The 27406-nt window shown below is 47.7% G+C and overlaps 1 long non-coding RNA gene across 1 annotated transcript; it reads right to left on the bottom strand.

The window, feature by feature from the left end:
• Window positions 1-27406, bottom strand: LOC136393827 (uncharacterized). Its single transcript, XR_010749141.1, has 2 exons — window positions 27211-27406; window positions 1-352 (listed from the first exon to the last, which is right to left on the bottom strand). It is a non-coding gene; the product is annotated as an uncharacterized lncRNA (long non-coding RNA).

The raw sequence follows: 27406 nt of genomic DNA on the forward strand, positions 1-27406 counted from the left end.
TAAAGCTGCAGGGTGTGTTTTTTATTAGACGCCATAAACAGAGCTGGTATTTAGGCTGCAGTGAATTCTAAACTGTAGTAAGACTTGTGAGCCACCAAAGGGCACCGAAGGTGGAAGACATCGGGCACTGCTCTGGCAGGGGGCATGCCACTCTGCCTGAGACGCTTTTCGCTTGCTTTCCAAAGCCAGATCATCTGAGCATCTTCCCAGGAGGTAACAGAGCATGGGGCCGGCCCTCTTTTGACCAGCCCGCAGGGAGGTCTCCTTTCTCTGTGGCTGGAAGGCAGCGCTGCTCCATCCAGAAGCCTGGGCTGGATAAGAATAGCTCTGTGTTGGGAATGGAGTAGCAGCCCTGAAAAAACACAGCCAGAAAGGGAATTAATTACCTGAGCCAGCCTTTAGTACTCCCTTAGCCTGGAAAGAAAAAGAGCAGAGCCGGCCAAAGCTGGCCATCCCCAGAGAAAAGACAACTATTCCAGGAGCCTGGAGGTTGACCTGGATCCTTGCACTTTGGCAAAGAAGGGCAATGCCACAGTGATCTTACGCCTGAGATTCTCTGCCCACGGGACTGACATCAGGGGCCACGTGCTTCCTGCCTTATGGTGGATCTCGTATTTTTTTTCACCTCTAAGCTAGGAATCTTGAGTCCTACAGCCCTTACCACGCATTTCTGGGAGGCCAGCATCACCCAGATAAGGAAAGACGTGCTCTGGGGAGGGAATTTTGCAGCAGTATTTTCCAACCTGGTTCTCGCCCTCTGCCCTCAGCCTCAGTACCTTCTCTGCGCCCTCCTACCTCTGCCTTTTCCTGCCCGAACAGACCAGGTGGTGATTATTCTCAGAACGGAATTGGCCCAAGAGAATAGTATCTCCTCTGGCAAAAAAAAAAAAAAGAGGGAAAGTGACAGCAACAAGTCCCAGAGAATCTGTCTGCAGACATTGGATGCCAGAGCAGAGAAGCCTGCACCGGGCCTGCCCGCCAGCGCCAGGTCCTCGGAGAGGGGCCCCCACTCCCGTTCACGTAAACAAGATGAATCATGGCTCCCTGCTCACTAGGCTGGAATCATACAGCAACCTTTAAATTGGCCCCGTTTACAGGGAAAGCATTGCGCCAGAGAAGTAAAGAAGGGGTCACGTGGTGCAATAGGACATCCCAGGTATGGTGAGAAACTGCCGGTAATGGAGGGTTAGCCAAGAAGACAGGACTCAGGCTCCTGGGAATGAAAGCAGATGTAAATGACCTGAAGAAAAGTGGATGGGGGCAGAGCAGGCACAAACATCATGCCTCGATCAACAGATCGGCCCTGGTCAGTCTCTCGGGCTGCCATCTGCATTTACTGCTTTTGACATCACGCCAGCAGGCATTGCCCACTTACCTCCTCCCCTCTGGGGTACCACTTCCACCAAGGCGAACCCTGCGTGGGCTCTGCTCCAACCACTGTTTCCTTCCTTTTCTTTTCTTTTTTTTATTTAATTTTATTTTTTAAAGACTTTACTTATTCGTTTTAAAGAGGAGAGGTGAGAGAAAGAGAGAAAAGGGGAGAGGAACAGGAAGCATCAACTCCCTGTTGCCTTGACCAGGCAAGCCCAGGGTTTCGAACTGGTGGCCTCAGCATTCCAGGTTGATGTTTTATCCACTGTACCACCACAGGTCAGGCTATGCTTCCTTTCACTTGAGCCATTTTCTTAAGCAAATTAGTGAAAACTGGAAATGCAAGAGACTTGCTGAATTTGGGGATCAAGCAAGGGTCAAGGCATTCATCCCCCTACCTCTAGAGATTTATTCCTCCCAGAATGTGAGGTGTACTGCTGTTACTATGTGTAAATCATGTTAAGATAGAACATAACGGCCTGACCAGGTGGTGGCGCAGTGGATAGAGCATTGGATCGGGATGCAGAGGACCCAGGTTCAAGACCCCGAGGTCGCCAGCTTGAGTGCGGGCTCATCGGGTTTGAGCAAGGCTTACCAGCTTGGACCCAAGGTCGCTGGCTTGAGCAAGGGGTCACTCAATCTGCTGTAGCCCCCCAGTCAAGGCACATATGAGAAATCAATCAATGAACAACTAAGGAACCGCAATGAAGAATTGATGTTTCTCATCTCTCTCCGTTCCTGTCTGTCTGTCCCTATCTGTCCCTCTCTCTGACTCTCTCTGTCTCTGCCATACACACACACACACACACACAGAACATAGTGGCTAGTCAGTGACCATGAGCCCAGCATGCCTAAGTCCTGCCCTACCACTAACATACTCAACCCCATCTGAGCCCTGTAGTGTTCATAAAGAGAGAGAGAGAGAAAGAGAGAGAGAGAGAGAGAGAGATGGACAAAGCCAGTCCAAGGTAGGCTCTTGAAGTTTGTCCTGCAAACCCCCAAACAGTCCCTGGGGAGCAGGCTATGCATAAAGCAGTCTTCTTTGGCCAAGACTAGAGATAGATGCTCTTCCTTCTCCTCTCTGGGTCTACATCTACTTGACTAGAGATGAGAGGGGAACCCAAAGCCAAACACAAAATGAAAACACAGAATTTCTTCTTAATGGCACTGCCAGGAATCTACAGATCAAGATAGTTCCCCAGTGGGAGGGAAGGAAAATTCTAGGCCCCAGGGTCCTGAGGGAGAGAGAGAGAGAGAGAGAGAGAGAGAGAGACCATACCTGTAGCAGCGTGGCCCATAGAGACTCATTTTTTCATTTGTGCATAATACGAGGGAGGGAATAAGGGAGCAGAGAAGTCCTGAAGCTCCCCCTGGTAGCCAACATCCTAGACAAACAAAGCCGCTAAGTCATTCAGCACTTCCCTGCGGAACGGGGTCTGAATGAACGTGTTAGGAAACTGGCTGTATTTCCAATGTCTTCAGGGTCCTCTTACATTCACCTGAGCTAACAGGATGAGAAGCCAAATTACCGATGCTGTGGGAGGCTTCAAATGGTGTTTCCTGTGGGTATTATTTCAAGCCTAATGTTGTATTAACATAGCGCTGCATGGTGATTACTATATTATTATATATTAATCATAGGATAATGATGCACACTCACCCTGCTTCTCTCTTCAGGCTGGTACAAGATCTCACCTAGAGCATGAGGCACCACAACTGCCCTCCCTGTATCTGCACCTCCATCCTACCCTCAGCACCCTTTCCTACAGGTAAACTCAGAGGAGGATAATACTCTTGTGTCCATGCTCCAAGTTACTGCATTTGCCCATGTATAAGACGCACCTGTTTTCAAAATGTTTGGGGTCTAAAAACTGGGTGTGTCTTATACAGTGGTTGGGGCATTTCAAATGCCATAGATGGAACTGAGGACGAGGCAGTACAGTATATGAAAACAGTGGTTTGTCTTCAGACACAGACTAGGGCAAGCTAATGGATGGGAGTTTTGACAGTGATGAGGAGTTGTACAAATTTTATGATGAATAAAACTTGGTGCCTGACCGGGTGGTGGCGCAGTGGATAGAGCGTTGGACTGGGATGCAGAAGACCCAGGTTTGAGACCCTGAGTTCGCCAGCTTGAGCAAGGGCTCATCTGGTTTGAGCAAAAGCTCACCAGCTTAGCCCAAGGTTGCTGGCTCGAGCAAGGGTTTACTCGGTCTGCTGAAGGCCCGCGGTCAAGGCACGTATGAGAAAGTAATCATTGAACAATTAAGGTGTTGCAATGCGCAACAAAAAACTAATGACTGATGCTTCCCATCTCTCTGTTCCTGTCTGTCTGTCCCTCTCTCTGACTTTCTCTCTGTCTCTGTAAAAAAAAAAAAAAAAAAACTTGAGTTCAATTTCTGTAATACATTTTTTTCAAATTTCAGTACCCAAACTTAGGGTGCGTCTTACACATGGGAATGTCTTATACATGAGGAAATACGGTAATAGTGTCCTAAGCCCAAGCTTGAAGCCCATAAATCTCTGTTACCTGTTAGCCCCTCTTTTCCACATCCAGGTAGGGAAAGGTCTAGGAAGCAAAAATAAGGTCTAGAAAAGATTAAAGATGGTACCCATGCTTTTGTACAATCCCCTTCTTTAGGGCTGACCAGTATTACTAAGAATGGAAATGATGGTGTGTAACTTCCTGTGCCACATCATAAAGGCATTGTGGCTTCTGCCTTGGTCTTCTGAATTTCTCACTGGGGAGAAATCATTGCCATGCCATGAGCACACTTAAGCAGCCCTGTGGAGGGTTCTGCATAGGGGAAAACTGAGGACTCCCACCAAGAACCATGTTGGCAGCCACGTGGTTGAGCCACCTAGGAAGCAGATCCTCCAGCCCCAGTCAAGCCTTCAGATGACAGCATCCCAGGTTAACATCAGATTGTAATCTTTTGACAGAATGCAGGCAATGACCTGTTAGACAAACCACTCCTGAATTTCTGACCCACAAATACTATGAGATATAATAAATAGGTATGATTGTTTCCAACCACTAAGTTTGGAGATGATATGTTATGCAGCAGAGACAACTAATATGGACCTTTAACAATCATGTAGTTCCCAAAGCACAGCAGGTGCTCAGAAAATATTATAGTTGATGAATGAATGAATGAAGCTTCTAGCAGAAGGACCATACATTAAACATTGCAACCATTGATGAGAGAAGATGAATGGCCAAGGCAAGAATAACCAATGGAAAAATAAAACCTTTGAAAGATAATAAAACTTAACCCATAAAAGTGGATATCCAAGACATGTCCTAATACTGCATTTTCTTTAAATCAAAATAAATTGGCTCTAAGTTATCATTATTACTCAAGACCCCTCTCTACTCTTACTTTAAACCCACTCAAGAATCTGAGAAAGAACACTATGTGGAGAAGGAACCTCTATTCCCTATTGTAGTCACCTCTGATGCCTCCAAAACCTACACACCAAGATTCCTTAAAGTCACGTTGCTCTATATAGTTAGAGGGACTTTCATGGGAGTCCCAGTGTCTAGAATATAGTCTCTTCTAAGATCTTATTCCTCATTCATTCATAAATATTTATTGGGTACTATATTATTCAGGGTTGTTCAGACAAACAGAATCAATATGATGTACATAGAGATATACAAACAGAAGAATACAAATAGATAGATGGATGGATAGATGCATGAATGGATGGATAGATGGATGGATAGATGATAGATAGATGATAGATAGATAGATAGATAGATAGATAGATAGATAGATGATATATAGAAGATTTAATTGGCTCACATAATTGGAGCTGGCAAATCCAAAACCTGCAGGGTAGACCAGCAAGCTAAAGACCACAGAAAGTGTTGATGTTGCAGTTTAAGTCCAACATTAGTCTGCTGGTAGAATCCTCTCTTCAGGGAACCTGTTTTTCTTCTCTTAAAGCCTTCAACTGATAGGATGAGGCCCACTCACTTATGGAGAGTAATCTGTTTTACTCAAAATCTACCAATTTAAATGTTAAACTCATCTAAAAAAAAACCACCTCCACAGCAACATCCAGATTACTGGCCAAATATCTGGGTACCACGGCCTAGCCAAATTAACACCTAGAATGAACCATCATAGGCGCCATTGACTGATCCAGACACTGGGGCTATAGTGGTAACTCAAAACCTGGTCTCCTGGAGCTTTTACATCCAGGGTAAGACAATAAAATAATAACTATATGCATATACAACATGCTAGGTCATTCTAATGTTAAGAAGCAGCATAAATCAGGTAAAGTGAAAGAAACTGGCCCTGGTTGGTTGGCTCAGTGGTAAAGCATCGTTGTGTGGCAGTTCCGGGTTTGATTCTTGGTCAGGGCACACAGGATAAGTGACCATCTGCTTCTCCCCCCCACACACACACATTTCTACCTCTCTCTTTCTCTTTCTCTTCACCTTCCGCAGCCATGGCTCGAATGGTTCGAGCAAAGTTGGCCCCACGACACTGAGAATGGCTCCATGGCCTCACCTCAGGCACTAAAATAGCTTTTTGGTTGAGCAATGGAGCAGCGGCCCCAGATGGGCAGAGCACCACCTGGTAGGGGGCTTACCTGGTGTATCCCCGTCAGGGTGCATGCGGGAATCTGTCTCTGCCTCCTCACTTCTCATCTAATAAAAATAAAATAAAATAAAATAAAATAGAAAGAAAGAAAGAAAGAAAGAAAGAAAGAAAGAAAGAAAGAAAGAAAGAAAGAGAAGAAAGAAAGAAAGAAAGAAAGAAACCATTGAAAGTTAGTTGGGGAAGCTTGCCCTGGGAAGATAAGACATGAGCAGAGACCTAAATGAAGTGAAGAAGCAAGTCATATGACTATCTGGAAAAAGAACATTCTAGGCTGAGCAAATCACAAATATAAAAGAGATTGGGGCCCTGGCTGGTTGGCTCAGTGGTAGAGCGTCGGCCTGGCGTGCGGGGGACCCGGGTTCGATTCCCGGCCAGGGCACATAGGAGAAGCGCCCATTTGCTTCTCCACCCCACCCCCTCCTTCCTCTCTGTCTCTCTCTTCCCCTCCCGCAGCCAAGGCTCCATTGGAGCAAAGATGGCCCGGGCGCTGGGGATGGCTCCTTGGCCTCTGCCCCAGGCGCTAGAGTGGCTCTGGTCGCGGCAGAGCGACCCCCGGAGGGGCAGAGCATCGCCCCCTGGTGGGCAGAGCTTCGCCCCTGGTGGGCGTGCCGGGTGGATCCCGGTCGGGCGCATGCGGGAGTCTGTCTGACTGTCTCTCCCCGTTTCCAGCTTCAGAAAATACAAAAAAAAAAAAAAAAGAGAGAGAGAGAGATTGGGCATGTGTCCCCTGCTCACACACCCACGGCTCTCTATCCCATTCTGTACCATGGAGACTCTCCCTCCTGAGTCTCCCCAGTCCACTGCTTCCCGCCCCCAGCAGACTTCCTCTGAGGAGCTCAACCTCAAGGAAACAGAGGAAAGATGTCTGTCAGCGACTTCTCTCTTGGCAATACAATACAAAGCTGCGTAAACAAGAGAAGATACAACTTCTGGTACTTTCTCAGAAAGAGGTGGAGTGGGGGAAATCTGAAAAGATAAAAAATGCAATTTCTCAGAAACGCAAACAGAAGCGGCAGCTACCCCATCCACCCCTACCCTCAGCTGGGATCTTCAGGCAGATTAGGGGCAAGGAAGGTGGGGAGACGGGAGAAGCAGGAATCCCCTCATTTTTGAGAACTCTGATTCAGAAGAGTTCATGAATTTCCTGACAAAAAACTAAGGTAATTCTCCCTAAACTGTAAGGCGTCCCCTCCCCCCAAATACCCATCATGGATGTGAAAATCAGAGTGGCGTGGGGAGTGGGAAAGGCAAAGGGTCACACCCACTGATGCAATTTCAGACGCTGGAGCCAAGAAGTCTCTGGGGAAGAAGTGATGTTGAGTCCCACTGCACCTGACCCCAACCTGTGGCCAGGCCCTGGGGTCTGGTAAGCAACCTTCTGGAAGCCAACCCCACAGAGATTTGAAGCCATAGTGACCACTCCCCGAGACAGGGGCAGTCAGTTAGGGGCATGGCTACCCTATGACTGAGTGAGTTGTCAGGAATTTAAAGTAGAAAAGCCAGTAAGAGAGGTAAACTGACACCCAGCACCTCTGTAAGAGCAGTGAGCTTAAAACCAGAGACGGGGAAGGGAGGGCAGGGTCAAGAGAACTTCAGGCCAAATGGTGATGAATAGTCCTTATTTCTTCTCTGAACCCCTTTCCTCCCTCACCCTCTTACACTTCACACACACACACACACACACACACACACACAGTCCCTGGGAAAGATGGTATCTGGGAAATTGAAATCAATTTGATTCTACAAACCTGCACGACGTATTAAATTATCTGCTTTATGCAAGTTACCCTGCCAAGTCCTAGAATGCCAAGAAAAGTGAGTGACCTCCTGCCCCCTCTAAGCTTATCCAAGGTCGTGGCATGAGAACTGGCACGCCATTGTTATGGATAAAGTGTAATAAGGGCACAGAGAAGGAACAAATTAATTCCTTCTGGGGGGTTGTGGAGGGAAGGGACAGATTTCCCAGAGGAGGCCTCCTGTGATCCTTGGGAAGTGAGCTGGGGGCGGGGTGAAGAGGGCCGCTTTGGCAAGGGCAGCGGCCAGGGCAGCACTGGTCTGAGGGTGGCGGGGACCTTGGCCGGAGAGCAAGCTGTGTTCAGGGAAATGGTCGCAAATGAGGCCTGGAAAAGGCTGTGCTTTCGTTGTGAAGGGCTTTGCGGAAGAACTTGAGTTTCAGCCCATAGGCAGTTTGTTAGAGTCAATGTTTTTAACGGGTTAGTGCAGGCGCCTCCAAACTACAACCTGCGGTCTGGCCCGCATGCGGCCCCCTGAGGCCATATATCCGCCCCCAACGCACTTCCTGAAGGGACACCTCTTTCATTGGTGGTCAGTGAGAGGAGCATAGTTCCCATTGAAATACTGGTCAGTTTGTTGATTTAAATTTACTTGTTCTTTATTTTAAATATTGTATATATATATTTGTTCCCGTTTTGTTTTTTTACTTTAAAATAAGGTATGTGCAGTGTGCATAGGGATTTGTTCATAGTTTTATTTATAGTTTGGCCCTCCAACAGTCTGAGGGACAGTGAGCTGGCCCTCTGTGTAAAAAGTTTGGGGACCCCTGGGTTAGTGTTTCTATGAGCTCCGTGATGGAGAGAACTCTGACCTGCAGTGCCTGGGGGTTGGTGGGGGTGGGATTAGAGGAAAAACGGGTGATGAAAGGGGAACTTGGAGGGCTGGAATGTCCGGGTCAGTGATCCCTGTGAGAAGCTCTGCAGCCCTTGCGATAAGAGAGGGCAGTTCTGAGTGAGGTGTCAGAAACGCTGGGCTGGATGCAGGACCACCCAGGGATCCCTCCCGGGTTCCTGACTTGGTTGATGAAAGAAGAACATTTAGAGGAGAAAGGACCAGAATGTAAGCCCCACAAAGAGCTCGCTCACTGCCTTCCCCTCACTCTAGCACAGCGATGGCAGTACAAGACACGCAGAAACATTTGTGAGCCATGTGAACAAAAGAATGAACATGGCCCGTTGGAGTAGGAAGAGTCGTGTACACCCACCCAGGGGTGAGTAACAAAAGGACACAACAGCCGGGAAGGGCTCGTTGCAGACAGAGCTTTTGGCATCCGTGTAGGAAATATTTCCCACTGGCAGATCGGCCACTTGCTCCTGCTCCTTGGAGCTTGCAGGCGAGGGCCCAGTGGTGAGTGAGAACAGCGGACCGACCATCAGGAAATGAGAGCTGTCGGGAGGCAGAGGGTACAGCGACCACAGTGGGATAGGCAAGAGGAGGCACGTGAAAGAACTGAAATCTATTAGCAGCGGGAAATCCATAACTGGGTCTGAGGCCAGTAAAGGGATTTGCAAAGAAAATTCTATCCATGGTATATTTCCTTCTTATCACAGTCAATGGTCTGCCAAAGCGGGATTGCTCTGTATTAAAAACCTGCTGTCCTTTCAAAATTGCACATAGACACCCGTCATTGTATCTGCTCTGTGCACATAAAGAGAGAGATCCACGGCCTCCCTCTCCACACGCTCTACACGCAGGGCCTGAGGCATTCTGACTCAGGGGGGCAGGGGAGCAGTTTCATGCTGGAGACACTTCTCCCTTGAGCAGGACTCACACAGTAATAGCGGATTATCCTAGAGCTTGTGCGTCTGCATAAACTCTACCCCTTCCTTTTGTAAAGATAGCTTTCTTTATTTTAAAAATATTATGCAGCAAAATGGTCTCTTGGTTCCTTTGCTGTCTACTTCTGTTCTATGAATGTTTACATATGTACAGATTTATGCAACCTCCACCAAGATCAGACTAAGTAGAAGCTTGAGCCCCTCTCAAATCCCCTCAAGCTACCCCTTTGTCCCCAAGCCCTCACTCAGACCATAACCCCTGGAGACCACTGGTTTGTTTTCCACCACAACAATTTTGTCTTTTACAGCATATCAAATACATGGAATCACATATATGTAACCTTCTGAGACTGACTTTCTCACCCAGCACAACTGTCTTGGAGATTCAACAAAACATTCCCCTCCCCAGGAGCTCTTGCTTTTTTTCGTCGAGTGGTGCTCCACGGGATGGATGGACCAGGGTTTGCTCCCCTGCTCCTCTGATCCACTCCACACATCCTTAGTACCTCTCTCACCGAGTGGGCCGAGAGAGAAAGGAGGAGACACACACTTTGGCTTCTCCTCCTCTTTCACTCAGTCCTGACGGGGGCTCTGCCACATGCTGGGCACCGTTTTGTGACGGGGGCCACATGTTGGAACAAAACTGGCAGCCCTGGCCTAACCTGTGGTGGTGCAGTGGCTAGAGCATCGACCTGGAATGCTGAGGTCACTGGTTTGAAACCCTAGGCTTGCCTGGTCAAGGCACATATGGGAGTTGATGCTTCCTGCTCCTCCCCCTTCTCTCTTTCTCTCTCTCTCTCTGTCTCCTCTCTCTAAACAATGAATAAATAAAATCTAAAAAACAAAACAAAAAAACTGGCAGCCCGCCCTGCCTTTCTGAAACTTCAATTCTAGTGGAAAGAGACAGGCGGTAAATCACAAACCTGGTGAGTGAGTGGTGTGGGGTGTGGAGAGGTGGTAAGTGCTCTGGGACAAACCGAGAAGAGCGGGAGGAGTCAGGATTGTGGGGAAAGGGGCTGCAGTTTTAGAAATGGAGGAGTTATTCAAACAGCAATGTGAAGACTGAAGAGAGAGAGGGAGCTCCACCTACCCCTGAAGGAAGAGCAGTCTGGCAGAATAGGCGCTTCTGTAAGGAAAGGCCTGGAGGGCTCTGCTGGAGCGAAACCAGCAGTGCTGTGGGGGTTCGGAGGGGAATGAGCTTCTTCAAGACTAGGAGCTCCAGCACCACCATGCCCCTCCCCCACTGCCTGAGGCTGCGGTGTCTCAGAGCCTGGGGTGGGGGAGGGGGGGGCTGCCTCTCACTCCCCTCTTGATAGCCCAGCACAGAAGAGGTTCCTGAAGCAGACTTGGGCACATGCTCAAGTTCAGGGAAGCCTTTGGTGAGCTTTCCTGAACCCCATCATAACTACACCCAATCTTCAAAACAGACTCATACACCAAAAGAATCCCAGGCCCCAAACCAAGAAACTGCATTCTGCTCCCAGGAAAGCAGTAATGGGGTCACACTTTGCCAGCAGTGCCTTGAACCAAGGGGTCAGCCGCGGAGATGCCAGGGGTCGATGTGTTAGAATCCATGGGAGTCTGAAAAGACCAGAGTAACAGGCTTTATAGAAAGGAAGAAAGGAACCTTGCTGGGCTGATTAGAAAGGAGAGTCGTGCCAGGCACAGCCTGGGACTGGGTTTTAAGGGTTTGGGGGAAAGGGAGTGAGACAGGTCATGGGGCATTAGCCCATTGGCTGCTGGACCAAGGAGGGTCTTTTATGGAAGTTTGCCAGGACTTTTCGGCTTGTGAAGTCAGACATTCCTTTGCGATTGGTCATTTGCTGCAAGCTCTGAAACAGACTTACTGGCAGGGTAAAGAAATGAAACCTAAGAGCATGCAGCCTGAATCTTTTTTTTTTTTTTAAGTGAGATGCAAGGAGGCAGACAGACTGACTCCTGCATGAGCCCCAACTGGGATTCACCCAGCAAGCCCCCTATGGGGCAATGCTCTGCCCACCTGGGGCCACTGCTCAATTGCTCGGCAACTGAGCTATTTTAGCACCTGAGATGAGGTCATGGAGCCATCCTCAGTGCCCAGGGCCAACTTGCTTGAACCCTTCAAGCCATGGCTGCTAGAGGGGAAGAGAGAGAGAGAAGGGGAAGGGGGAAAGGTGGAGAAGCAGATGGTGGCTCCTCCTGTGTGCCCTAATCAGAAATCAAACCCAGGACTTCCACACACCAGGCTGACGCTCTACTGCTGAGCCAACCGGCCAGGGCCTGCAGCCTGAATCTTTAGGGGCACAAGTCCCATGAAGCTGAAGTCATGAGGACCCTTGGGTCTGGCAGGTACCCCCCAGGAGAGTTCTAGTTAAATCTTTCTACTAGAGCCAGACAGGTGGGCACTAAACCATGCCTGAACCACTGGCTAGGGTTCCGGATCTCATTAGCACTTACAAAAGTTTAATTAATCCTTCCTTGATAATCTGGTGGTTATTGATTTTTATTTTTAACTCCTGTTTTATGGAGACAAATAAAGTGCCTTCAGCAGCACAGATGTTCCCAGGGGTGCAGAGAAAGCGTGGATCGAAGAATCTCTTACCTTCCGGTCAGTGGGTCCTGAGCAGAGAGGACATCAGATTTGAAGAGACAGTTCAACTCATCAGGAACAGAGAGGATGCCCACAGTGGACGTAAGACCGAACTCCTAAAGCTCTAATTAGGACCATCTGCAGCTGGGAGAGACAGGCTGATTTATCTTCATCTAGTGCAAGTTAAAAATAAACATCAATACCCAGCAGCACGGAGAAAGGAGGGGACGTTTTGAGATGCAAATGAAGTGGGACATCCCGAAACCGGACACTAAGAGTGGCTAACCTCTGACTCCCTCAGCATACCTGGCCTGAGGACAATTCAGAGGTGACTCACATCCTTTGGGAACCAGCACAGAATGGCCACAGCCAATTTCTTAGTGTCAGAACCAGGATGGCTTGCTGTACCGGGTGCCTTGAGCATCAGCAGTGGCACACTGCACAAAGCTGGGCCTGTGTGGTGGGGACAAGGGTGCCGGTCCAAGTTCCGTCACTTACCGCTGTGTGGGCTGGGTCAGGCCACAGGCCCAGTGTGCCTCATTAAGAGAGGTCTTACAGGTACAACTTCTGTAATCGGGTGCTCAGCAAGCATTTATCTATTTGTTCATTTCCCGCTCCCTCAGAAGACAAAATCCTCTGTTTAGAGAAATTAGTTTAATTACAGAAGATAAAAGTCTTGATGAAAAAGCTCATGCTAAATTAGGCGCCAGGGATTCTGCAGGTATATACAAGGACCTTGTAATATACATTAAATAATAAAGTCCCAACTCCTACCCACGCAGAGCTTAAAAATCAACCCGAGGTGGTGTGAGCAGTCGCTGAGCATGAGGGAACAGGAGCTGATAGAGGCAGTGTAGGTATCTACACATCCATGTAGATTTCACCGTCTGGCTCAGATCCGGTCCAGCCCAGACACCACGGCAGGATAGGAGGACAACAGGAAGCCACCATTCTGGGTCTTCCGCCTACCTGCCAAGCATTTCCACCTGTGCTATTCTACTCCTTCCTCACAGGTTTGCAAATGAGAACACTGGAACTCAGATGAGCTTGGTGGCTTGCCCAAGACTGGAGAATCATCTAGAATCCTAGCCTGTGTCTGTCAGCCCAGAGCCTTGGCTGCTGCTCTTCCTGCTTCCCAGACATGCAGTGAGGGGACCTCCAGCCCAAGAAAGAGGCTGTGACAACTAATCTATTGTGCCAGCCCAGTGGCCGGGCCCTCCCCTGACCCAGCTCCTGTCTGCAGCCTCTCCGAGCACGTCTGAGGTCCCCTAACCTGTCCTCATTAGCACAAACTCCCGGAGCTCCTGTCTTCACTGGCTCCCCTCAGCTTTCAGAGGGCTCTTCTCTGCTCAGCTGAGCTGGAGGGTCTGACAGCCTCCCAGCACCACTATCACCCCCAGCAGAGGTCAGGCAGAGGGTGGGGGTGCTCACCCCACTGTCCAGAAGCCTGCATCTGCCTCAGGGGTCCCCAGGGGACTGGGGAGACACAAAACCACAGGAAGTCCTCACCATCTCATCCCTGGTGTAGAGGATCAGATGCAGCAATTGGCTGATTAGGAAGGTTGCATTAACACCCAGTCAAAACAGCTCTTTAAAACAAGCTTTGACAAAATTGTCACATTAGATGTATCTGAATAAAGTCAGCCGGGCGGCTGGCAGAGCTCAATTCTACATCATTTTGACAGCCTGCATTAAGAAGCTGCAGGCACCACCGGGAAATTACCTCCAAGCTAAACCCAAATTATAGCCAATGCAGCATATTCAATCCAACATGGGGTGAGAGAGGCTGCCAAGGAAGGGGCTCTGAGGGCAAAGGACAGACATTTCTTCTCTCTTCCCACGATCGGGAGTGGAGAGAGGCACCACAGCTTGGCGGGGAAGCAGTTAGGAGAGACCCTTCCTCTTTTCCTTTTTTTTTTTTTTTTTTTTTTAATTTTATTTATTCATTTTAGAGAGGAGGGAGAAAGAGACAGAGAGGGAGAGAGAAAGGAGAGAGAGACAGAGAGAGAAGGTGGGGAGGAGCTGGAAGCATCAACTCCCATACGTACCTTGACCAGGCAAGCCCAGGGTTTCGAACCGGCGACCTCAGCATTTCCAGGTCGACGCTTTATCCACTGTGCCACCACTGGTCAGGCTTCTTTTCCTTTAAGTAGGAGCCTCCACCATGCTTGAATTTCTGTCTGGTCCCCTCCCCTGCTCTAGTGACCTGGGGAAGGAAATAGGAAGCAGTGGATGAAGGCAGTAAACCCAGGTCTAAGCCCCTCCTTCTGTTCCTAATGAACTATTTGATCTTGGGCCACTCACCACCCCCTCCCTGGCCCTCCATGTTCTTTCTGGGGGCGGGGATACTAAAATCAATGTTTTCCACACTGTGCTCCCTGTATTTCCAGAAGGATCCCAGAGAATATCTGACGGAAGAGGTGATACAGAAGGCTGAATGCTTTACATCCTCAATTGCATGTTAACTAAATCGGCACTGTCTTTATGTTATAGATATTGAGGTTCTAGGAAGATGCCTTTAAAGAAAAGGCTCTGTTGCTAATTTAAAAAAAGAAAAAAGAAGGAAGGAAGGAAGGAAGGAAGGAAGGAAGGAAGGAAGGAAGGAAGGAAGGAAGGGGAAGAGAGAGGAGGAAGGAGAGAGGAAACCACCTGCAACCAGGAGCCACCAGACTTATAATTGCTCTAATAGCATGAGCTGGAAGGATCATATATTCTAATACTCAGGTGGGCCTTTTCCGGAAGGAATCATCCTCAGGCTACATGGCAAGTAAAGAAACCTTTGCATTTTTCCAGATGGAGAGATCTGATGGCCTGAGCCTTATGGCCCCTGGAAGAGGAGAGATAATGAGAGCTAGGAGTTCAGACCTCCATAAGCCCAACCTTGCAAGGAGGCCAGGAGGAGGCCTGAGCTCTGTGGGCCTCCACCTCCCATCGCAGACATCACGAATACAATCTGATGGAATAGGCCAGTTAGGAGAGACTTGACTTAGGTGAAGGCATATGCAAAAGGGCGTGAGAACTCTGAATATTCATGATGCTAATTAAGCAACAGCTAATTGGAAAATGTTGAATTTTATTAAGACCTCAGACTTATATTGTTGCAACAGGCACCAGCATAATAACAATCATTTAATGGGCACTTTGGGTTCCTTCCAGAGTTTCTTTCCACTCTCTCTCTCTGGCTATTAATGTGCAGGAGAGAGCAAGCCAATGAGTAGATGAGGCCAAGGGGAACTAGCTTTATCACTTGGTTTGGGCAGCCAGAAGCAAAAAGTTGGACTAGATGACCTGTCAAGACTCTCCACATCATCGTGTGACTTTTCTGCAGCCCAGGATTCCTGCGGCCAGAGAAGCAGATAGTTAGCTAGATAGATAGCCAACTAGATAGATAGATAGATAGATAGATAGATAGATAGATAGATAGATAGATAGATAGATAGATAGATAGATAGATAATAGATAGATAATAGATATAGATAGATAGATAGATAGATAGATAGATAGATAGATAGATAGATAGATAGATGATAGAAAGGATACTTGCCACCTCCAAAGGTGGAAGAAAGATCCCACACTCAACCTAATCCTTTGCTCTCAGCACATAGTAAAGGTTAGATAATAGGGAGAAAACAAGCTTTTGAAGGGGTCACTGAAGGGAGGTCTGCACCTCACTGGCTTTCTCTCCCATGAGCTGGGGACCAATTGCTATTTCTCGGATCCTGGGAGGACACTTCCTAAGGTCTATGGCAGCCTGAAGCACTAAAAGCAGCTCAGAGTTGGGGGCAATGCCCATCTACCAGTTTAATTTCCCCACCCCGCAGAGAGAAAGCCACCGTAAAAGGAAACAGTATAAAGAGTAAAGAGAGCCCCTGGATCCTTTGAAAAATGTCTAAAATGACACTGATGTTCCATTAGAGGACAAAACATAATCACACCTTCTCCGCTTAGAGATTTGTTAAAACCGGGCAGGGTACGAACAGAACAGGAGGGGCTGGCTGTCCTGAAAGCCCCTGTTAGTTCTGAGGGGTCAGAGTTCAGACGTGCTTCCAGCTCACTGTCCCGCTTTTCCCATGCAAATGACGAAGAGGGAGGAGTAATACATGTCTAGTTAGAAAATAGAAGCCAAATATTAGAACCTGGGGAAAATGGCCATAAATAACCATCTGATGAGTGGTGTCTTTGATTAATTGACCTGATTTACAGAACAGCCAGAATGACCAACAGCAGGAAGCCAGTCCCTGGCACCTAAGACACAACAAGACCCCTGGATGAGCTGTTTCTGTGCCCCAACCAATGACAGGTGACATCGGCCCCCTGCACTGCGCAGCAGACCTCCATTCACCACCACTGCTCTTCCCAGCCCAGGCCATAGGCACAGCTGACTTGGCCTGCAGGTCAGCCCCCTCAGGGATGGCAGGTCTCCCTTGGGCAAGCAGGGTAGGCCTGCAACCCCACAACCAGGCACGAGGTGGGACACGGGATTAGGTATGGCCAGGGAGGGGACAGTGGCTCCCCTCAGCAGAGAAGAGAAATAGAAGTCAGGCAGGACAATGAGCATTTCAAGGAAGGATTCACTATTTGGGGGACTTTTTCAGGGCTTAAACTCTGAAACTATCCCTTCGTCTGCTTCTTTTATTTAACTGGTTACAAAGATTTATTTTTAATGACCAGGAAGAAATGTTTGTTACATCTAATCAGAAAAGGCAAGTTTCAGAGCAGCATTTTTATGCAGATTAAAAACAAATAATATATTTATTTGATTCTCCCCCTCACCTTGGTTTGCTAGGGATCTTCCTTGCCCATGTAAAGAAAGGCCTTAAATCTCTCCTGTGGAACCTGGATTAACATGCAGTGTTATTTCTGCCCGTGGTTCCTTTACTCTCTGTCACCAAAGGGAGCTTATCAAGGAAAACATGTTGGCAAGGGTGTGGGGAGAAGGAAACCCTCACACACTGTTGGTAGGAATATAAATTGGTGCAGCCATGGTGCAACTAGTATGGGGGTTTCTCAAAAAAGCAAAAATATAACTCCCATATGAACCAGCAATCATACACCTGCATATTTATCCCAAAAAAATGAAAACTCTAACTTGGAAAAAAGATCTCCACCCCTGTGTTCATTGCAGCATTATTTATAAGAGCCAAGATGTGACAATAACCTAAATGTCCATCCATGTATAAATAGATAAATATGAAATACACACACACACACATACACACAATGGAATATTATTCAACCATAAGAAGGAAGGAAACATTGTCATTTGCAACAACATGAATGGACCTTGAGAGCATTATGCTAAGTGAAAAAGTCAGGGAAAGCCTGACCAGGCGGTGGTGCAGTGGATAGAGCGTCGGACTTGGATGTGGAGGACCCAGGTTCGAGACCCAGAGGTCGCCAGCTTAAGCACGGGCTCATTTGGTTTGAGCACAGCTCACTAGCTTGAGCCCAAGGTCGCTGGCTCGAGCAAGGGGTTACTTGGTTTGCTATAGCCCCCCGGTCAAGGCACATATGAGAAATCAATCAATGAATAACTAAGGAGCCGCAACAAAGAATTGATGTTTCTCATCTCCCTTCCTGTCTGTCTGTCCCTATATGTCCCTCTCTCTGACTCTCTCAGTCTCTGCCACAAAAAAAGGGAAAAAAGAAAAAGTCAGGGAAAGACTAATACCACACAATTTCACTTATATATGGAAGTTTTAAAAAGAAGCAAACAAACAAGAAACGAGCTCCTACACACAGAGAGCAGGTTGGTGGCTGCCAGAAGCAGGGGGTGGCGGTGAGCAAAATAAGTGAAGAATAAGGTCAAAAGGTACAAAGTAAATAAGTTATAAAATAAATAACTCATGGGGTGTAATGTATAGCCTGGTAACTATAGTTAAAAATACTGTATTCCTTACTTGAAAGTTGCTGAGAGATTAAACCTTGAACACTCTCATCAGAAGAAAAGAAAAAACTTTGTAACTATGTGTGATGATGATGTTCACTACTTATTATGATGAGCATTTCACAATATATACAAATATTTGATCATTATATGACATATCTGAAAGTAATGTAAGGTTTTATGCCAAATATACCCCAGTAAAATAACTAATTTTTAAAAAGAAAAACAGATGATGGATAGATGAGTTTATGATAGATAGATAGATAGATAGATAGATAGATAGATAGATAGATAGATTATAGATAGGTATATAAATAGATGATAGATAAATGAATATAAATATAGGTATAAATAGAGGTGATAGATAACATATATAAAGCAGTGCAAAAGCTCAATGATTAACAATACTTACAGCATTTTTCTAAAATATTTTAAGGTACTTTCCCATCCCTGCTTAGAGCCTATAAAGGTGGCTGAGCAGGTGCCCTCTCTCCCATTTCCACAGACAATGGGTGTAAGACCCACAGAAGGATGTGTGCCCAGGGTGGCACCCCCCAGAGTTCTTTCTCTTCCGATGGGCTCCTCTTACTTCAACAGAGCAATTAGTCACCAGCCTCTTCAAGCCGCAGTTGAGGGTGGAGGGCAGCGAGGAAAATATAACAGGTCCCATCCAGAGTGGCATCATAGCTGGACGCTCTCCAGGGATGCGGCGTCTGAAGCCAAGGGGAGCCACTGAGGTGAAGTTGAGCTGAGGTTTCTGAGCTCCATTGTGTCATTCTCTCAGGGGTCAGAGGAGTCCCTTAACCATCTGTGCACCCGGAGGCCTGCTGGTGGGGATGCCTCAGCACTTCGGGATCAAAAGAGATCCCAATCTATGATTGTACACAGGGGAGGAGTGTCCGATGTCCCTCCACAGCACAGGTTCCCCCACACCTACTCAGGCCTCCCAGTGTCCCCTGTGGGAGTCCACTGCCCACTGCCTGCCTGTGCCACTTCTGAGGCAGATTGAGTGAGGAAGGGGATGGCCCAGGGCCTGACCCCAAGGAGCCCTGGGAGGGGATGCCTTCCTTAACCCAGACTGATCTGCTGTGGCCCGCAAGTGACCCTGCTTCCCAGACACGAGTCTAAGAGAGAGAGAGGAACACAGCACAGCTCTCCAGTAATTCTGTCACTGCGTTTCTGCCTGAGCATCTCAGGGGGTGGGCTGGTTCCTAGCAGGACACACTATGGATCTCAGGACCCCCTGACCTACCTCAGTGATGTCTGTCCTTGTCTGCCATTAGCCACACAAACCTGTCTGTGCTGCGGTTTCCCATTCATAGGTGGGAAGAATAAGCAGTGGCCAGGGTCCATGGAGGACAAACACCAGGCATCTTTGGGCATAGTTTCTTGGTCAGAAAACACCCCAAAGGCCCTGGGATCAGTAAAAACTCGATCCTGGGTTCTGCTTTGCTGTGTAAGGAGAAAACGAGGCCTGTCTTGGACTGAGAACCCAGGGAGATGGGGCCAAGCAGCAAGTGTCAGCCACCTGGTGTGAGCGAGCTGCCTCCCTGAGAGCCAAGGGCCACAGCTGCCTGGAGCCCACCACACCTGTCATGGCCGTGTGGGTTCAGCACTCTGGGACGCACAGGGAGCCTGTCCTCACACAGGTGGTCTCACACCCAAACCACTGCCCCCCACCACATCAGACCAACCCCAAAGGAATCTTTGGGGGGGCGGAAGTCCTTTGTTTTCCAGGTTCTGACATGCCAGCTTCGACCCCTCGGGTTCTTGTCCCCACCAAGCCTCCAGGCCAGACCTAGATTACTCTACTGTGGCCTTTGAGTGCACCTGCCTCTCGGATAGAGATGCCTGTGGGACGCTGTCTGTCCCTTTGGGCAGGGTGTTGTTGGACAGGTGCTCTCACTACACCCACACTGGGCACTCCTGAGGAGAGGGCCTCTTGCTTTCTCTGGACTCTCGTGGGGCCTCAGACAGCAGTCTGCACACACTCCACTACAGACTGTTAGCCCCCTCCCTTCAACAAACACACCTTCAGGTCCCTCATGGGCTGTTCCAGCCCTTGGTCTTCTGACAGCTCTAGCAAAAGATGCCGGGAGGCCACGGAGACTTAGCTTGCCCTTCACAAGACTCCTGCAGACACTACCTCAGCCCAGGCACCCAAAGGAAAGCAGGGCCCCTGGCAGCCCACACACACTGTTTTCTAGTAAAGGACTGGGGAGACCTGCCCTCGTTCTGTCTTCCCTCTCTCGGGACCCATCCTCTGAGGCTGTAGGTGACAGATTCAGCTGCTCCTCGTCTCCCCTGTCTGGTTGCCTCCCTGCCAGCTCTGAGTCACTCTGACCCCAGCTGCCACTACCAGCAGACTCTGTTGGCCACAGCCCTTTCCTCCTTCTAAGTGACAGGTCCGTCACCTCACCACAGCTCAGGCAACACACTGTGTCCTTGAGGATTTTCTCCTGCCTGCAGTGCATACACGTGGCTGTACCCTCGCCCTCTGAAGCTTCCTCCACACTCTGCAGGCATCCTGAGCTTTCTGCCCTGAATTTCCCAACATCGGGGTGGGGGGGTGGGCCTGAATCACCCCGGCCCTAGCCATCTCTGGCAACATATGCAACTTTGGCAAACCTCTGACCCTTTCTCATCTGAAAAGAAGAAATTATAATGCATCTTTGTCTCAGACTGCTGGGAGGTGAAATGAGATCATGTATGTGGATTTGCAAAGTAAAGACTCTGGTTATCATCCTTATTCCTGCACCACAGCCCACCCCAAACCTGATCACCATAAGTGGGTCTGGGGCAGTTTGAAGGTCTAACAACTGTCACCTCCTACGCTCCCCCAGTCAGATTCTGCAGGAGTCGCTCATGGCCTAGCCCAGCAAGCTTATCTCCACTCTGGTCTGGAACCACAGAAGAATATCCAGGCCCTACATTATTGTGATGGTTAATTTTATGTCAACTTGACTGGAACAGGGTGCCCAGATAATTAGTCAGAGTTTCTTTTGGATGTGTCTATGAGGTGTTTTTTTGTTTGTTTTTTTTTTAAGAAATTAACATTTGACTCTGTAAACTGAGAAAAGCAGATTGCCCTCCCTCATGTAGGTGAGCCTTAACCAATCAGTTGAAGATCTAAATAGAACAAAGGTTGACCCTCCTGTGAATAAAACGTAACTTCTCCTGCCTGGCTGCCTTGAGCTGAGACAGTCTTCTCCTGCCTTTGGACTTGAAGTAAAACATCAGCTCTTCCTGGGACTTGAGCCTGCTGGCCTTCAGACTGAAACTTATACCATTGGCTTTCCTGAGTCTCCAGCTTGCTGACTAAAGATCTTGTGAGCTTCTATGATAGCGTGAGCCAACTCCTTATAATAAATCTTTTCATATATATATATATACATCCTGTTGGTTCTATTTCTCTTTGGAACCCTGACTAACGCACTGATCTTCCACTGGTCCTTATTAAGCAATGTGTGGGAATAAAGATGTGTTGGAAAATTTTGGGTTGTCAGAATGACTTGAGAGAGAAGGCAGTAGTCAATTTAGTGGGTGAGAGCTCAAGATGCTAAATGCCACCTAATATCCATGCTTACGTCACCCCAAATGTCAATAGCATTCCTTTAAGAGGCTGGATTGAAGCCTTGCCAACTCTCCAAGTTCACCCCCCTCCACATTCATCCCCCTCCACTTTTGGAATGGCTCACTCGGCTAGAGCCACCCAAGCAACACTGGCCTCCTCTTTTGTTTCTCAAGAACATCACGCTAGTTGCTGCCTTAGAATTTGGCCTCCGCCCCCACCACCAGATGGTTGCATGACTGGCTCTTTCTTGACTTTGAGGTTCCATATCACCACCTCAAATGGGCTTCTCCTGGCCACCTAATTCCAGATGGTTCCTACACCAGTGACATTCTTCTTCTTCTTCTTCTTCTTCTTTTGTAAGCAATAGAAGGACAGATGGACAGGAAAAGAGAGAGATGAGAAGCATCAACTCATAGTTGTGGCACCTTAGTTGTTCATTAACTGCTTTCTCATATATGCCTTGTCTAGGGGGACTCCAGTTGAGCCAGTGACCCCTTGCTCAAGCCAGTGACCTTGGGCTTCAAGCCAGCAACTCTTTGGGCTCAAGCCAGCAACCATGGGGTTATGTTTATGATCCCATGCTCAAGCTGGCAACCCTATTCTCAAGCTGGCAACCTCAAGGTTTCAAATTTGGGTCTTCAGCATCCCAGGTCAACGCTTTATCCACTGTACCACAGTCTGGTCAGACTATACCAGTGACATTCTTTAATTCTCTGTTCTACCTCCCAAAGCACTCAATTCTCTATAAAATAATTATGTCCATTTGCTGCCTTGCTTCACTCCGTTATTATCTATCAACTCCCATGAGGACAGAAATTTCCTGCCATTCATCCCTGTATTGCCAGAACTTAGTAGAAGCCCAGTAAATCTTTATTAAACTTAGAGTGGAAACTTATAATGAGCCAGATGCGGTGCTGAGCACTGATGCTGCAAACTCAAGCTCTCCCTCACTACAGGGCAGGGGCAAGCTCTGGAATTCATTTGGCATAAACAATCCTGGCCCTGGCATTTCTAAATGAAAGTCGCAGGCACTTACACATTCCCAAGGTGTTTGTATGACCAAGTGTTGGCTTTTGTCCACAGGAGTGTTGGGGCCCCCTTAACCTCTAGCCTGCTTACCCACAGACCCCCCCTCTCTCTAGCCTTACTGTCACCAGCTCCTCTCCCAGGGCTCCCGACTACTTTGTCTCCTGAATCTCATTCAGTGTGGTGACAACCCACCAATATGCTATAGTCAGTCCCTGTTGGGTCCCACTTGCCTCTGTCACCCTAGAGCTGACCTGAGTCAACCCAGGTTCTCTGAATACTTCATCGAGTGCCAGCCGTCAATACAGGAAGCAGCCATAGAACATGGGCACATTTCCCACAGCCTTTGCTCTATCTCAACCGGACTTCTCCTCTAATTCAGGTTTCCAGACTCTTAGCTTGCCTGGTGCACAAACCCACTTAGGTTCAGACCTACAGACCCACCCTGACCAGGATTTGGTCTTAAAGAAAGTGTTAGAATACTGACTGGCCTTTAATTTGGTCCCAAACATCTCCTTCCAGGTCCCATGGCACTTCGGGCCACCAAAGTCTCAGGGACTCATTGGCAAATCTCTTATATGATTAACATGCAAACTGGGAGGAGTAAAGCATCAGTCTTACCACACTCTCTTTTTCTCATACTAACAGACAAACACCGGAGGAGAAAGAAACCAGAATAAGGTATGGAGAAGAGGAAGGGGAAGAGCTGCAGACACTTTCTGTTTCAGAATCTCGCCTCAGGTCACACCTCCGAGACGTTCTCTCTGGAAGAAAGCGTCCCAGGCAGGAAGGGGTCCCCATGTCACCCAGCTCACTTCACAGGCTGCTTCAGCTGTGCCTCGTTCTCCGTGGGGGGTGGGGGGGACACAACCGCCACTGGCCCACCCTTCCCTTTACGGATGCTGAACTTTCATTGCAGTGCGAACGATTACCTTTTGCCTCAGATTCGTTCCCCCAAGGTTGGAGTGATTCAAAGAGCATTCTCAAAATGTACAAGGAGAGCCTGACCTGTGGTGGTGCAGTGGATAAAGCGTCGACCTGGAAACGCTGCGGTCGCTGGTTCAAAACCCTGGGCTTGCCTGGGCAAGGCACATATGGGAGTTAATGCTTCCTGCTCCTCCCTCTCCCTTCTCTCTCTCTCTCTCTCTCTCTCTCTCTCTCTCTCTCTCTCTCTCTCCTCTCTAAAAATTAAAAAATAAAAAAGTAGAAGGAGAGAAGCAAAATGAGAAATTGTAAAATGCAGCCAACTGTTTTCTCCCAAACATCTCCTTCTACAAGTGGTAGTGGCCTTGCTTACGGACAGAATTTTCATGTGTCCTCAGAATTTGAGATTCCTATGCATTAAAATAATACCAAATCTAAAAATGTGTTCTTTTTCATCCAACTGAGTAAGTTTGATTATGTTGTGATATAACTTATCTGTACAACAGCAATACACTTCAATAAATAACATAACTTGCAATACAGATTAGAGTCAAACTTGCTAATAACATGCTTTTATTTGATCTATAAATTTTCATCAACCTCATCTTGAAAGCTCATGGCAGCTGAGAACAGAGGCTTTACCTGGGCTTCAGACCTGAACTTGCTTCTGGATGGGGTTCCTGGGTGTGTAGTCTAGGCAGGCCTGTCTCTTGGCCTTGGGGCCATGCTCTGGTCTGTACCCCCACAGCTGAGGGAGGGATTACTCCCTCTGGCACACAGGCATTTTAGTCCCAAAAATGTAACCATGAGGAGAGTCTTCCCTTGTCCTTCGGCTGGAAGGCCTGTGGCTCCCAACCCTGGAAACCCCCTCTCACCTCAACCTCCTCTCCTCACTATCCAGCTAAGGGCTTAACAGGATTTATATTTAGGATTAGCCTTGTCAACGGAAGAAACGTCCAAAACTTTAAGGACTTTTATGAGTTTATTTGAACCAAACTGGCAATAATTACTGGGAAGAAAAATCTCAAAAGATTAAGAAAATGCTCCAGAGAATGGCAGATTTGCAGCTCATTCTATACAGTACAATCAAAGGGGGAGGCATAAGGAGGTTCCATGAAGTTCATTGGTCACAGGTTAGGAAGGTAGGAGAAAACAAAGGTGGGGAATCTCTGGGATTGGATAAAAAGTACAAGTGGATATATACTTCTTCTACATAGGTGGCTATAGGATAGTTAACAGTCAACAATTAACATGATAACAATAACAAGAAGGAGAATCTTGGTTTCTGTTCTGGTTCCCTAAGGGGTGGGGTGGGGGGGGGTGAGGAATTAGCGTGACACTCCAAAAATATGTAATGGTAGATACAAAAAACAATAGACAGGCTTGGTTGAGATAAAGATTGACCTTTGTCAAGGAAGATACCAGGCCTACGTATCCTAAAGGGAAGGAGCAAAGGGAATCAGACATTATTAAGTATAATCAACTAGGGAGTTGAATCAGATAATAAACCTGTTCACTAGGAAGCTGCAGCATTCATAGGCACACATATGCCCCTCCAAAACGATTAACACCCCTCTCTCCCCCATGTAGAGAGGAAAGTCCAGCTTTCCAATAGCTAAGGGTACAATTTGTCCATTTGCCCAGACTATGGGAGGAAGGAATAAACAATAAAGGGAAAATTCTTCTGCTGAGTGCATGCCCAGTAGAAGTCAAGATGGCACAGGGGCATGTGCAGTAAGAACCAAGATGGTGACCAGGTGGTGGCACAGTGGATAGAGCGACGGACTGGGATGCGGAGGACCCAGGTTCGAGACCCTGAGGTTGTCAGCTTGAGCGTGGGCTCATCTGGTTTGAGCAAAAAGCTCACCAGCTTGGAGCCAAGGTCGATGGCTCGAGCAAGGGGTTACTCGGTCTGCTGAAGGCCCATGGTCAAGGCACATATGAGAAAGCAATCAGTGAACAACTAAGGTGTTGCAATGAAAAACTAATGATTGATGCTTCTCATCTCTCTCTGTTCCTGTCTGTCTGTCCCTATCTATCCTTCTCTCTGACTCTCTCTCTCTCTCTCTCTGTCTCTGGGAGAAAAAAAAAAAAAAAGATGGTGACCATAAGAAGCAGAGCCTAGCCTGGGAAAAGGATCTGACTGGATAAAGGACACAGAAACTTAGAAGATCTAAGAAGTGGATTGGCTGGGGGAAGGACCAAATGCAAGCTTGAGAAAGATTGGGAAGTTGATTGGTTAGTTTGAAAGAGTGGCTGGTCCTTCTCAAGCCCTAGATAATAAACTCAGCCTAACAAAGGAGGCTCTCTCTCTCTCTCTCTCTCTCTCTCTTTCACCCTCTCTCACCCTCAACTTCTCTCACCTTCTCTCACCCAGTAACATGCTCACCCCATTCATAAGTGTAATCTCTCTCTATAGCAGCCATGTGACCCTAGCAGCAGCCTAGGCTGTGGCAGCCATGCAGACTCTGAGTGCAGACTACAAGTATGAGCCTGGGACAGCAATGCCACCCCAGCCAGAGCACAGCTGGGAACAGAAGCTAAGCTAGCCAGATGGGGACAGAGACATAGACTGAACCAGTGGTGCAAAATGTCTGGACACTGGCCCTGTTTCTGGGCCTAATGAAGGCAAGGCTGAACTTTTCCCACAACAGGACAGAGAGAGATGAGACATTGAGAACATGAGCACAGCCATTTGTTTCAACCCCACTGAATCTTACCACAACGCCACCTCAGCCCATCATGTGTGGGCCCCCAGAAATTCTTTTCTCACAACACTGCAAGAAGACCTTATTTCCACCATCGACACTAGGACCTGACAAACTGCCATGACCTGCTTTTGGCTGGAAAGCTTTTAACTTCAGACCATCCTATGTGGTTACTTCAGGTCTCCCCTGAGCTTGCCAGGTTTAGTACGTGGTTCCTTTTTTTTGTCTACAGCCTCTTTACTTTCTGCAGTGATGGAGATGTTCAATATGGTAACCACTTACCGGCCACGTAGGGATTTGGAGCACTTAAACTATAGCTAATATAACTGAGGAACTTAGTTCTTAATTACATTTAAATTTAAAGAGCCAAATGTCACTATGGCTACCTTGTTAAACAGCATAGCTCTAGTTAATGGCCGCATTGTTGTGGACACCATGATCATCCTGGCCCTGTCTGGCGCCTGTCAACAGCCTGCCCATCACTAACTGCAAGTAAAAAGAACACTTATATCGGAGCTTACATTTAAATCTCTATTTAGTCTAAGAGATCCTTTATTTTCATCATATTTGCAAAGCAGATTTACGTCTTTGACAAGAGAAAAATTCTGAGATGTCCTAAATTAAATTACAGCCGGCTAAGGAGTGGGGGAGAGAGACAGGGTGATTATTCAGTTATTAGCTGCTGCTAAAATTAACAAAAAACTACTAACATTCCTGAATGTATGTTGGAGCTTTGAGTCAACTTCTGTGCGGCTGTCTAAAAGGAAGCGGCAGACCACCGGAAGCCCCTGCACCCTGCTTATGCATGAACTTTCCAGTCGGCTGCCCACACGCAATTAAAAACTAGTAAAAATTCTTCGTTAGAGACCAAGCACCTAATCTAGAATTGCCTCTGCTTCACCTCTTCCTGCTCCACCCCCCTTATCTATAGCTAATGCAAATTCTTTCAAAACAACTTACATCTCTTAAAAAGCCCTGTCAGCTTCCGGAGGTGGACATGTTGTCTTCTCCATTTAACCCTGCTGCTGTGGTGTTATGGTAGGCAGTCAGACGGGCATGAGCAGAGCAGGACAGTAGGCCAGGTATGGAATGTCACTAGGCCAGAAAGTCCCGGGCACCTAGCAACAGATACCTAGCAACGGGCAGAACTGGGAGA

The sequence above is a fragment of the Saccopteryx leptura genome, chromosome 2 (assembly GCF_036850995.1).
Source record: "Saccopteryx leptura isolate mSacLep1 chromosome 2, mSacLep1_pri_phased_curated, whole genome shotgun sequence".
Classification (NCBI taxonomy): domain Eukaryota; kingdom Metazoa; phylum Chordata; class Mammalia; order Chiroptera; family Emballonuridae; genus Saccopteryx; species Saccopteryx leptura.